This window comes from Lissotriton helveticus, chromosome 6 (assembly GCF_964261635.1).
Source record: "Lissotriton helveticus chromosome 6, aLisHel1.1, whole genome shotgun sequence".
Taxonomy (NCBI): Eukaryota; Metazoa; Chordata; class Amphibia; order Caudata; family Salamandridae; genus Lissotriton; species Lissotriton helveticus.
In genome coordinates, this window is record NC_136067.1 from 449,002,821 (window position 1) to 449,015,319 (window position 12,499).

Below are 12,499 nucleotides of genomic sequence, written 5' to 3' on the forward strand. Positions count from 1 at the left end.
TTCCCTGCAATTTAACAGCTCTAAAACTGAGGTACTGCACTGCTCGATGGATCGTATTCCCCGGCCTATGCCACCGGATTTTTGGCCTTTTTCCCCCCAGGGCACTGTGTTGGCGGCAGATTCAGCTCGAAACGTTTGTTAACAAAACTGTGGCTACGTGTATGATGCTGCTCCGCACATTGCGGAAGATTCTCTCCTTGCTCCCGGTTCACGCCCGACCAGAGGTAGTCCGTAGTATCATCTTAAGCAGGCTTGATTACTGCAACGCGCTACTTCTGAGTGCGCCAGCCACCCTAGTGGGTAAACTGCAGCAAGTGCAGAACATGGCTGCTAAGTTAGCTCTCTCTAGACGGCGCTCTGATTCCTCTTCCTTGGCGCTCATGGATCTTCACTGGCTACCAATCGTCCAGCGCATTGATTTTAAAGCATTATGTCTGGTGTTTCGGGCCCTTCATGGCCAGGGGCCGTCTCCGTTGCAGGCAATGTTTTCCTGGTATACACCTACCAGATCTCTTCGCTCCTCGTCAGCCTGTTTGGTGGTAATCCCTAAAATTGTGAGGACTCGGATGGGCAGATGCTCCTTTAGATTCACCGCAGCCAAACAGTGGAATTCTTTACCCCTGTCTCTGAGAAATAAGGGGGGCCTCTCCTCCTTTAAAAAAGGATTAAAAACATACCTCTTCCCTAGGATAGCGTAAAGATTGTGGCAGTATAACATCGCGTATGGTTGGTCAAAGTCAAAGCGCCAGGATACCCTTTGGGTGACAGTCTCTGCGCTATATAAATATGCCATACATATATACATACATACATACTATTTATTGGGGTCTCCTCATGTAGTGACGATATATTCTGACCATAGGAATCTACAGTTTTTTAGATCAGCAAGAGCACTCACACCCCGACAAATGAGGTGGGTCACCTTTTTAGTGAGTACGACTTCATCATTACTTATCGTCCAGGAAAACAACAGGGCAAGGCCGATGCCTTATCAAGACTAGGATCACATCTCTCAGTGCCCGGAGAAACCTATCTCCCCATTATTCCTGAGAATAACATCATAAGTGTAGAAGAACATTGAGTAAACTCACCACCAGACTTTATCGAACAACTAAAAGAGCAGTATGCTAACATTCCTCAAGAGGAATGGCAAAGCGACCCACTGAACACAATTATGGATCAGTTGTATTATCATGACACTAAGTTGTATATACCCACGATTTCCATGCAACAACAAATTTTACAGTGGTGTCATAATAGTATTCTCGCTGGTCATCCTGGAAGTCACAGGACATTAATGACATGTCAACATTGGTTCTGGTGGGAAAACATGGCCAAAGATATTTCCACCTTTGTTAACTCTTGTTCAACTTGTGCTCGACAAAAGGTTTTGCATTGTGCACCTACTGGCTTACTAAAACCCACTGATACACCTCCTTCACCTTGGCACTCCATTAGCATGGATTTTATCACCGATCTCCCCTGCTGTCAAGGTTACAACACTATATATGTGGTAGTAGATTTGTTGACAAAGATGGCTCATTTCATCCCCTTAAAGAAGTTACCATCCTCTAAAGATCTCGTTCAAATATTCATAGAACACATAGTGCGTTTACATGGTCTCCCATCAGTGATCATTTCAGATAGGGGCGCTCAATTTGTGTCCAGATTCTGGCAGGGTATGTGTTCTGTATTAGGTATAGATCACAGACTATCTACTGCATACCATCCGCAAACAGATGGACAGATTGAAAGAACGAATCAAACCTTAGAACAGTATTTAAGATGCTTACTAACCCCTATCTCCAGCACCTGGGTACAAGCACTCCCCTTAGCAGAATTTGCGTACAATAACAGCACTCATTCCTCTACAGGGGTCTCTCCTTTTTATTTTGTAGCTGCACAACACCCTCTTATGTTGCCCATTTCCGTCCCTAATGACTCAAACAACATTCCTGCCGCTGAGGAACACCATAAAAATCTTGTCTATATGGAAACAAGCTACTACTGAATTATGCAAAACTAAAGAAGCTATGAAACAGCAGGCTGACAGACATCGTAGATTAGAACCCACCTATGAAGTTGGAGAAAAAATATGGTCATCAACCAGAAACCTAAGGTTAGAAGGGTCCAGAAAATTACAACCTCGTTTCAAAGGGCCATATGAGATACAAAAAGTGATTTCACCAGTAACCCTCAGATTGCAATTACCTACAACCATGAAAATCCACCCAGTATTTCATTGCTCCTTACTTAAAAAATACATACCTCCTCCTATTCCTGAAACACCACCCCTACTATAATTCTAGAAGGAGAAGAAGAGTATGAGGTGAAGCAGATGCTCAACTCCCGTAGGTAGAGAGGCAAATTACAGTATTTTATTGGTTGGGTGGGTTATGCCCCAGAAGACAGGTCATGGGAACCAGCGGGGATTTTCATGCCCCTAGATTGATCCGAAGATTCCATGCCCTTCATCCCTCAAAACCCTGCCCGGTGAGGAGGCCTCTGGGCGGGAGAACTGTTAGGAAATGAGTGTAGGTTTAGAGCAGGAGACAAACATTGTTGCATGTATTACGTTGTGTTTCCAACTGAAAGAGTAATTCACAGACGGTCCCTAAGTCACGTAAGAGGACGTCTCCCTCGTATTGCAGTGCTTGGCTTACTTCCAGATACGTCGTGACCACGCCCCCCATTCCCTTTCCCGCAGTTTCCTGGTGTTACTGACCACGTTCCGCGTTTACGAGAGTCTTGTTCCTGATATTGCCCTTTAGCGAGTCTTGCCTAGTGCCTGTAAGTGCTTGTGCGTTCTGCTTCTTGTTCCCCCCTCCGGAGTCGGACGACAAGACTTACACTTTGGAGCCAATCCTGTGTTTGTTCCGCTTCATTTGACCCCCACACTTTTTTCTTGGAGCCGGACGACACACCTAGAGTTACTAGTGTCTTGCAGTTCTGCTCTCTGCATTCAATAGAGAGCCGGACGGCAGACCTTGATTTTCTTTATCCTGCGCGTTGCATTTCCGCTCCTCACGGGTCCGGACTGCACGCCGGATTTGTTTTTTATTAGCGGTGCACCGTCTTTCCTACAGGTCTTACTCTCCAAGCTCCACGTTAGGAGTAAGAAGACTGTAGTTTTTTGTACCCATTACCAGAAAACTCTTTCCTTAGACTCTCAGCTCCTTTGAGAAAGAAAGTATCCGGTGATTCCCTTCTTGAGCTATTATTTTTAATCACCTTCTTAGCCCCTATCCAATTGTTGAGAGGAGAGTTGTCAGAGAGATATCCTGTTCCTAGTCTCCACATTTATTCATGGTGCTACATGAAGATATTTCTCTGGGGGACTACTATTGAAGAACTTCAAGGCCTTCATTAGATCATGCGTGGGTGAGTGGTGCACTGCGCTTTATATGCATTAATGTTGGTAAATGTCTCCTTGTCTTTTAAATCAATAGTCCATCAGACTGTCTCTTTTATTTCAGCAGCCATCATCTTTGATACTCCTCACTGCAGAATATCCAGTTTTATCATAAGGGGAAGAGTGGTGGTCACTCTATGGTTTATTCCCCACACTTTTAAGGAACAAGTATCTGTGAGTGCGTGCTACTAAGTCCTTCAGGTCTTGTTCAGTGGAAGTGTGGAGAGCTTTCATCTTCGCTTCCGTGGAATCCCGGTTGGACCGGACAGGCAGATGGCACTTTGAAGTTCACTGCACTCTGGTATTTTAGAAAGATACATGCCTAAATATCAACCACAAAAATATTGTGATATTAAAATACTGTTACAGAAAAATGTACCACAAACAAATTGACTTTACATATATATCCGACCAACCACTGGCCACTCTTAAAAAATTAAAAGAAATGTTCAGCTTAAAAAAAAATGCATCCAGTTTTCATTTAAAGGAGATGGGCTGTATTTAAAAAGCAATCATTGACATGGTGGTCTGCTGACCCTAGTGGGTCGCAAACTGAGACCTACCTCATTAATTTTCATTAAGTAGGTCTATTTATGACCCACTAGGAATTGCAAAATGTGTTTAAAGACTCATTTGTTGTACATTGGTGTTTGCAATTACCAAGTAGCGAATTGCAAAAATTTGCTATTTGATTATCGCAAATGATTACCTTTGGTTTACTATTGTAACTCTAGTCTCTAAATTCAATCTAAGAAACATTGGTGAATGTGCATAAATTGGGAAGGTGAAATTTACCAGTCCAACTTTAGTCTAACTAAACTACTTATTTAGCAATGGGCTTGAGCATCAGGTGTAAGCAGCTGAAGGTTCTATAGGAAATCATGGTTGCTGGACGGTACTTACTCTGTCTTCAGAAAATTCGTCTTGTTAGACCTGAATTGAGCAGAGCACTCAAATTGATTGGGTTTTGCCAAGCATGCTCATCTTGCTTTGGACCATCTCTTGCAGGGTACATTTAACAGTTGTCAACACACACAAAACACTTCAAAATAGATCATAATTGAAAGAGGGTATTAGCAGGTTTACAGTCAAAGGCCACAGTATAGTATTTTCCCCAATACCATCCAAATGTTAACGATCTTAGCTTCTTCCAAGTGTTCACAACTGAACCGTCAAGTTGGAAGAGTCCATATATTCTTACACGGGATTTCATTTGTATCACATATATACCTTTATATACCTTTACACACTCCTAACACCATGTATTAAGAGATAAAGAAAAGGTCCTGGGTCACTATTAAACAAATTATATCAACTCTTGGTTTGCTTTTATGGCAGCAGTAAAAACCACAATAAAGTGAATATACTTTTATATCTAACATGAACAATATTCATGAATTGATCTAGCTCTAGTTTCTTCCTTGGCATATACAAGTTTGCCTCTATTACATCTCCTACCATTCATTTTTACCATGCCAGTTCCATTGAAAGTCTGTTTATCAGAATGATAGCAGCAACTTTGAAGTGGACTTTTTTAAGACATCTTTTATTGTAAAATGTTTCAAGAGACACCTGAAGTTCTAAGTTAAAGACTACATATTACTAAACACAGGTTCTGCTTCAAATGTAGTTATCTGTTGTACCCTGAAATCCTATATCTGATGCCTCATTATGTTCTATTCTATTAATTTAAATATTGAACAAAAAAATCAGATTATTGAGGTCTGGGGGAAAATTGGGTTATATACTGGCTGAGCACTCAAGATTTTCAAATAGTAAAGTATAAATGACCAATCTTCCCTATCATCAAATATGTGCAGTTAAGACACACACTAAGCCCATGTACCTCTCAAATATCTCACAGCAAATCCTGAATGAGAAAGCAACTTTTGGGACACAGACAATACATCTGTTTTTCTTAAATATCTGCTGAAGGAGAAAAATGTCCAGTATATTATTACACATATTTGAGGTCATTAAGGCTAAACCTGCATAAATTAGAGGACATTGTTGATGTCTTATGATCCTAATTTACACTTGTGGAAGGAATTCATAGATATTTAGACTTTGATCCTTCCTACCTGAGATCCAGTCTGCGAGGATAATACTCAACTTGGAACATGAGGAAGACGTCAATGCTGTAGAGTCGAGTCTCTGGCAAGGCTTCTGTCCCCAATACCATTCCTGCTGAATGATATAAAGTAGTATTACAAATATTGATTTACCTTCTTGACAAAACACTCAAAGAGACCATAAATGCAGGGATGATACCAAAGAGTGGGATGATGGTCACCTTTGTGGTATTTCTGAAGAAGGAAATGACCTGACAGATTGGCGATATTATGGAGCAATATCTCTAATAATTTCAGACCTTAAAGCCTAGTCTAAAATAATTATCAATAGATTAGCAAGTGCATATAGCATACGTCCTTCATCCTTCCAACACAGATTCTCATCTAACAGAGATACTAAGTCCCTCACAAACCTGGTCATGGCCATGACTGAGCTTGCAAAGATACTAAATGATTTGCCTGCAATTGTATTATTGGATAAAGAGTTAGATTGGTGTTATGACTGTTCCTGTGTAATGTGATGCAAAGGATGAATAGTGACTCTACTTTTATCAGTTGGGTACAACTGATTTTGGGACGAAAAAGCCCTCTGAATGGTAATGAATGTGAACCCTTGCCCTAAGTATCCACCTGTACTGATGTCCGGATCCCTAATGCTGATTTTTGTTCTCATAGGCAAGCACAGATCATGTGTGTGCGCCAAGACATAGGCCTGTTGCAGGGATTGCGGTCTTGTTGGACTGGGAGGGGCACCCAAAGCACTACACTCATAGCGGTGGAAGGCTAGTGCCTTCACCAGGAGTTTAGCAGCACTGTGCGGTGGTGGAAGCATACTGTGCAGTGATCAGTGTGAGTGAGCAGATCCTTTTTAACCAGTGTCACTGGAATGAGGCCTACAGGCTCACTCACTGTTAAAGTTCTGCTGCTGTTTGCTTACCTCACCCTTGGCCTACATCAGATTGGTATGAAGTACTGCACAGCTCAGAAGTGGGGTATTTGCGCTGGGTGTATGTGAGCCTGGGAAGGGTGAAATGCATGGATAGTGCAGTACAGAACAGTATGTGCAAGATGTCTCAATGTGTTGGATGTACATGTGCCTATGAGAGGCACAGTACCTGAAGGATGTAGTGTTGTATAGTGCTAGCAGGATGATGCATGCCCTGGATTTATGGGTACCTGTAAGTGGTACAATACATGAAGAATACAATGCTGGGCAGTGCGTGCATGTTAAATGCACATGCTGGATGTATGTATGCCTGTCAGTGGTAGAGTACATGGAGGATACAGTACTGTGTAGTGTGTGCATGCAATATACATGCACTGGATGTACGTGTGTCTGTAAAATGTACAATACACGGAGAGCTCTGAGTTCCATTTAGGGAGACCCAGGCCTGCATAATGAAACATAGAGAGGGGGTAGAGAGATCACCCAGATAGAATTGTGTATTGCTGCATTTCTGTAAACTGGGTGGGATACACACTGAGGAGGGGAGCACCAGGCCTCCCGTGTACACTTCAAAGGGTGGTCTTTGATTCAGTGAGAGGTCACAAAGAAAGGGCCTGGGCACATCTCAGCAAGGAGATGGGGCTGATGAGAGAATCATAAAGAGTAAGGCTAGGGCCCTTGGCTAACTTTTTGATGTACATATCATTGTGGATGTCATCCAGGTGTGCAATCGTGTCACTCCAAGGGCCAGTGTTGTGCTACTATCAACTTGGAGGTACCTCTGCTGTGACAGACTGATTCTCAAGAGGAAGAGGGAGTGAAGGAGTAGGCAGAAGCAATATAAAACTTCAAAGGCTCAGGCCCTAAATCACACTTGTTGTCTGGAAATAGACTATAAGAAGGAGAGGTTGAGACCTCAAAAATTGTCATCTGCCAAGCAGCCAGGCAGGCTGTATGAGGAAAGCAAGTTCTGCAAAACTTCTGCTTGTGACCGGGACAAGGGGACAAAGCCTCTTGGTTCCATGAAGGATGAAGGGACATACACGGTGTAAGAAATTGGGTTGTGGAGGTGAAGATTTTCACGAACAGCACTCACAATTCTAGATGAAGTCACACGCATACCCTAAATAAACCTGTGCTTAACCCTCTGGTAATTTGGCACAGAGCAGTCAAGCTGAACTTAGAGGCAATGTGTAAAGTATTTATGCAACACATCAAAAGGTAATAAAGTGAAAACATACCAAAAAGGGTCACCCACCAAGTCGGATTCCGCTTACCCTGAGACTCAAGTTTAAAAGTGTTACTTGGCCCAGCCAGCAGGATCCATTGTAAGTTGTGTTGGGCTTCAAGACACCTAGAGTGGAAGGCTTCAACGCCCACAGTTGAGCTCAGTAGCCTCTTCGTGCCCCATGACCCTCTGAACGGGGTTCTGAAAATAGATGTATAAGGCATGTGCTGTTAAAATTGTGGTTAATGGTTTACTCTCTATAGAATAGCTAAATACTTAGTTGTGGTTTTAGTAAGAAAAATAGGATGAACTCAGAGATAATTATTAACAGATATAATTTGAATGTGTCTCACTGGTTTAAAAATGGACACCTTTACTGGAGAAGTTCGCTGGTAGAATTAACACTTTAAAATGTTAATTCAATCTAAATTATTATATGTTTCCAGCACTTCATCAAAAAGTCCCGCCAAATTTCATTTGCAACTGAAATGCACCTGTTTCCAACTTTATCTGGCAGAATAAAAGACCAAAGTGGGCCTACCAACTAACGCTGTCAGGGTCCTCCTTTCTCCCTTTGTTCTGTTGCTCACTTCCTCCTTTACCCTCTGAGTGTTTTTCCATTTCTTGCACTCGAGAAATGTCTTATAAGGAAAAGTAAGTGCTGCTCCCTACAAAAGAGTGCTGCTAACCCCACCAACACCCGCCTGCTCAAATAAAGCACTGCCACCTAGGCATTACCAAACACAGTGTCCTAAGATCTGTGGTGGCACTTGTACTGTCACAGGGCATGGCTGAAGGCCAAATCCGGAGCCTGGTGCATGCAATGTTATACCTGAAAGCTGACAGCCAAAAATATGCCCAGTGAGTCCTGCGAGGAGGCATAGACAAAGTCTATGCTAAGGGGTTGTTTAGATGGGTGGCTTGGTGCAGGGTATTGTTTAGTGGCATGACTCACCTCAATAGGCCATTAAGTACAGGTAAATGCTAGGTATATGTACCTACCTGGAAAGGTAGTCAGCTCTGTATAAAAGAGTGGTGTGGGATACAGTAATAGTACGGTTTCATGTATTGACTTGGGGTTCTCTCTTTGTGTAGCATCTGTGTGGGAAACATGAATTGATATATTTTGCAAAAAACTAAGTCATTGATGAAGTGTCTTCCATGCTTCCCGATGTTAAGGAGTGAAAGAGTTTGCCAGATCTTTGCCAGGATACTATTTCATATTCTCAGTGCACAGGACAATGCACATTCTCTAATCTTCACCTTGTTCTTCTTGATCACAAGCATGGCAGTGTTCAGGCCATACATGTTTAGTCGACACTGGAGAGTTCTATCCTTTGTGTCAGGTAGATTGATGAGATAGAAGTAACTGCCTTGCTAATGATGCAGTCAGTCTTGATGGTGATATGGGCGGTGGGGCAGTGGATTTTCTGAAGTATGTGTGATCAGTTCCAAACTCATTGAATGGTCATAGGGGAGGCTGTTTTTTTAGTACTAGATGGGTGTTTAGGATTTCAATTGAGAAGGATGCTTCTACTGTCCACATGGGACAAGGCCAGTGTAGTAGGAGCAGTTTTTAAATTGAGAGGTGCTCCTTGACTTTGAAAAGGAGTAAAAACTAGTCTTGGCTCTCTGGTTCTTGCCTGAGTGTCAGATCACAAAGCTGAGCTGCTGGTAATTAAATACATGGAACTGTTCAAACTTTAAGGGTTGACACTGCGAACAACTGGAACAAATAATTTGTTATAAGAGCTTATGTAAGCATTTGAGTAATAGTATCACAGCACTCTCTGTGAACACGTCTTTTCAACATGGTTTAGCAGATCTTCCTGATCTTGCTGAACTGGCCTTTAAAACAATTTATTTATGAAACCCTTCAAATCTCTAAAGAAAAGTAAGCATGTAATACTAGGAAGAATTATCAGTATGAATTGAAATGTTTTGTTAATGATCAAAAGCGTCTGGCCTCAGCAAGTCGCATCAAATGAAGGAAATTGAACACTGTATATCCCCATTAGAGAGCAATTGTTCTAATGTGAAAAGTGTAATTTCTTGACGATAAAGGGACTGTGACATATAACCCCCTGCAGTGGAACACACACAATGTGAGCCATTATGCATTCGTTAACATACATTATTATTGGAAACAGCACGTTCACAGCATTATTGAATCCATAGTTAGCATGCTCAACCAACAAATTGCTAAAGACATGCAAGTTTTTTGTGTTCAAAATAATTTGCTCAAACAAAACGTTTCTTTAACATGTTCTAGAATTCACACATGCACACAGCAGATGGTTCGCAATTAGAAGAACAACATTTCTGCCAAATACGGATTCATCCTGCTAAATTTACTTTGATTAATTGACACATAGCTGTTAATTGGCACATTGTCAGCTGTGAAACATATTGAAACTCCATGTGCAACATCACTTTGCGCATTGAAATAATTTAGGTCCATACTTACAATATTAAAAGTACCTCTGAACCTCTATGATGAGCTCCAACCAGAGCAAAACACGTGTGTCGAGGGTTGCTTTTATTTTCTCCAGGCTGTCTTGGATAGTTTTGACTAATTCAGAGCTGTAATACAGTGCCTTGAGTGGTATTAAGCTTTTGTCATTTTTCAGCTCAGCAGGGATAGCACTGTGCTTGAAGACTTTGCTGTAAAAATGGTATAATGCTTTGTCCCTTTCGGCCTTGGCGTGGATGGCACTGTGCAAATAATATGCTTAAAACTGCTAGGAAAACAAACCTTTGAGGTGAGCAGATTCAATGTTGCAGATGGTGTAGGGTGTGCTGTATAAAGGAGCTGCTCTCTGCCTAAAAATGGAAACTACCCACACTACTACATATATATATATATTCACTGAAAAAACCATAGGTTATAGACCATATATAGTTAGGAATTAGCATTTAAAAAACCTTATTTTACTCACACAAAACCATTGAAATTCCATATATAGTTAGTTGCACTAACTATATATCACGCACCCGCAATCCACTGCTGATGATGTCACATATTACATCATTCATGACATGGTCAGTGACATCACTGATGACATCTCTGATGACATCTCAAATGACATCACTGATGACATCACTGATGACATCTCATTTGACATCATTCTTGTGCTAATACGATAAACCTCTTCAGACTCTAATATAACCTTAGATACACTCAGTGTATACAGAAACTCACACACTGTCACTCATCCATGGAGTTACTCACACACCTAGTCAGTCATGCAAAGAAACAATCTCACCTCCATTTCCTCAATTATACAGTTATACACACCTTACTTATTCAAGCATAAAGTAACACATATTTACTCTCTTATACAATCCCTGATACAAGTTCACAATGATCCATACAGCTACTCACACATTCAGTGGCTCTCATGCACAGTTATTTATATATGCCAACTCTCACATGTACTGTGTTTTACATATGTACTTACTTTGACATGTAGCACTGAGATATCCATTCACTCACCAATGCACTCATGCACACAGTCAACCACCCATACAGCTGTTTCCACATGCACTTTTGAACCCATACATCTAGTGAATCAACTGCTCACACATCTATGCACAGAGTCATACACCTCCCAGGCACCCACACACACACTCAGTCTCCCATACAAATACTTGAGCAACCAATCAATAACCCATATACTTACTCATATAGCTACTGATCAACACATGCAGCAGTTTACAGAACAACAAACATAATGATGCACAAATTAAGACAGTTTAGTCACTAACCCGTGCACTCAGTGAGACACATTTAATCACTCACTCATACAGTCAGTCATGCACCTACTAAATCCTTCGTCCAGACACTTATACATCCACTCATTCTTCAATATGTAAGACATATTTAAACTTTACAGAAACAAAAAATCACTGGATGTTATCAGTGATGTCATCAGTGATGTCATTTGAGATGTCATCAGTGATGTCATCAGTGATGTCACTGACCATGTCATGAATGATGTAATATGTGACATCATCAGCAGTGGATTGCGGGTGCGTGATATATAGTTAGTGCAACTAACTATATATGGAATTTCAATGGTTTTGTGTGAGTAAAATAAGGTTTTTTAAATGCTAATTCCTAACTATATATGGTCTATAACCTATGGTTTTTTCAGTGAATTTTCAAGGTTTTGTAAATGCTAATTCCTAACTATATATAATCTATAACCTATGGTTTTTTCAGTTAATTTCAATGGTTTTTTAATAGCAAATATCTGTAGCTGTAAAATGTATTCTTCTTTAAATCCCAAAATATATTTTATATGTTTATTAATAACTTTTTTTTTTTTTTTTTTTTTTTTCTTCGTTCCCACTTCGCGAATCGGGAAGCTTCCCGTTAGCTGACCTTGATGCCGCGAAATAGACCGCGAGCCGGTAAACGTTTCTTTACCGCAACTGCCGCGTTAGAAAACAACATCGTGACGCCTCCCGTCCGCATGACGTTTCGCGTTGTCGCGTGATACGTCATATGACGTACTACGTTAGCGAACTGGTACGCTTACCGAGTCGCAAAGCACAGGTTTCTGGAAGCAAACCGGGAGGCCCTGCAAAGCGTGTAACGTAAACACAGCAGGTCATGTGACTTGGTAATAACACTTTTCATTGGTTCATTTCACTTTTGGTTTCCTAATGATGTAAGACTAGGTCATATAATCTAAAATGAACACTTTTCATTGGTTGAGAACTATTGTTTTTCCCAAATGATGAAAATCCCTCTTTCTTTCCTCACTCTGACTTTCATCATTGTGAGAGAAAGACCCTTTGTTACCAGTGAGCAATGGCTTCTTTAGTAGCTTCAG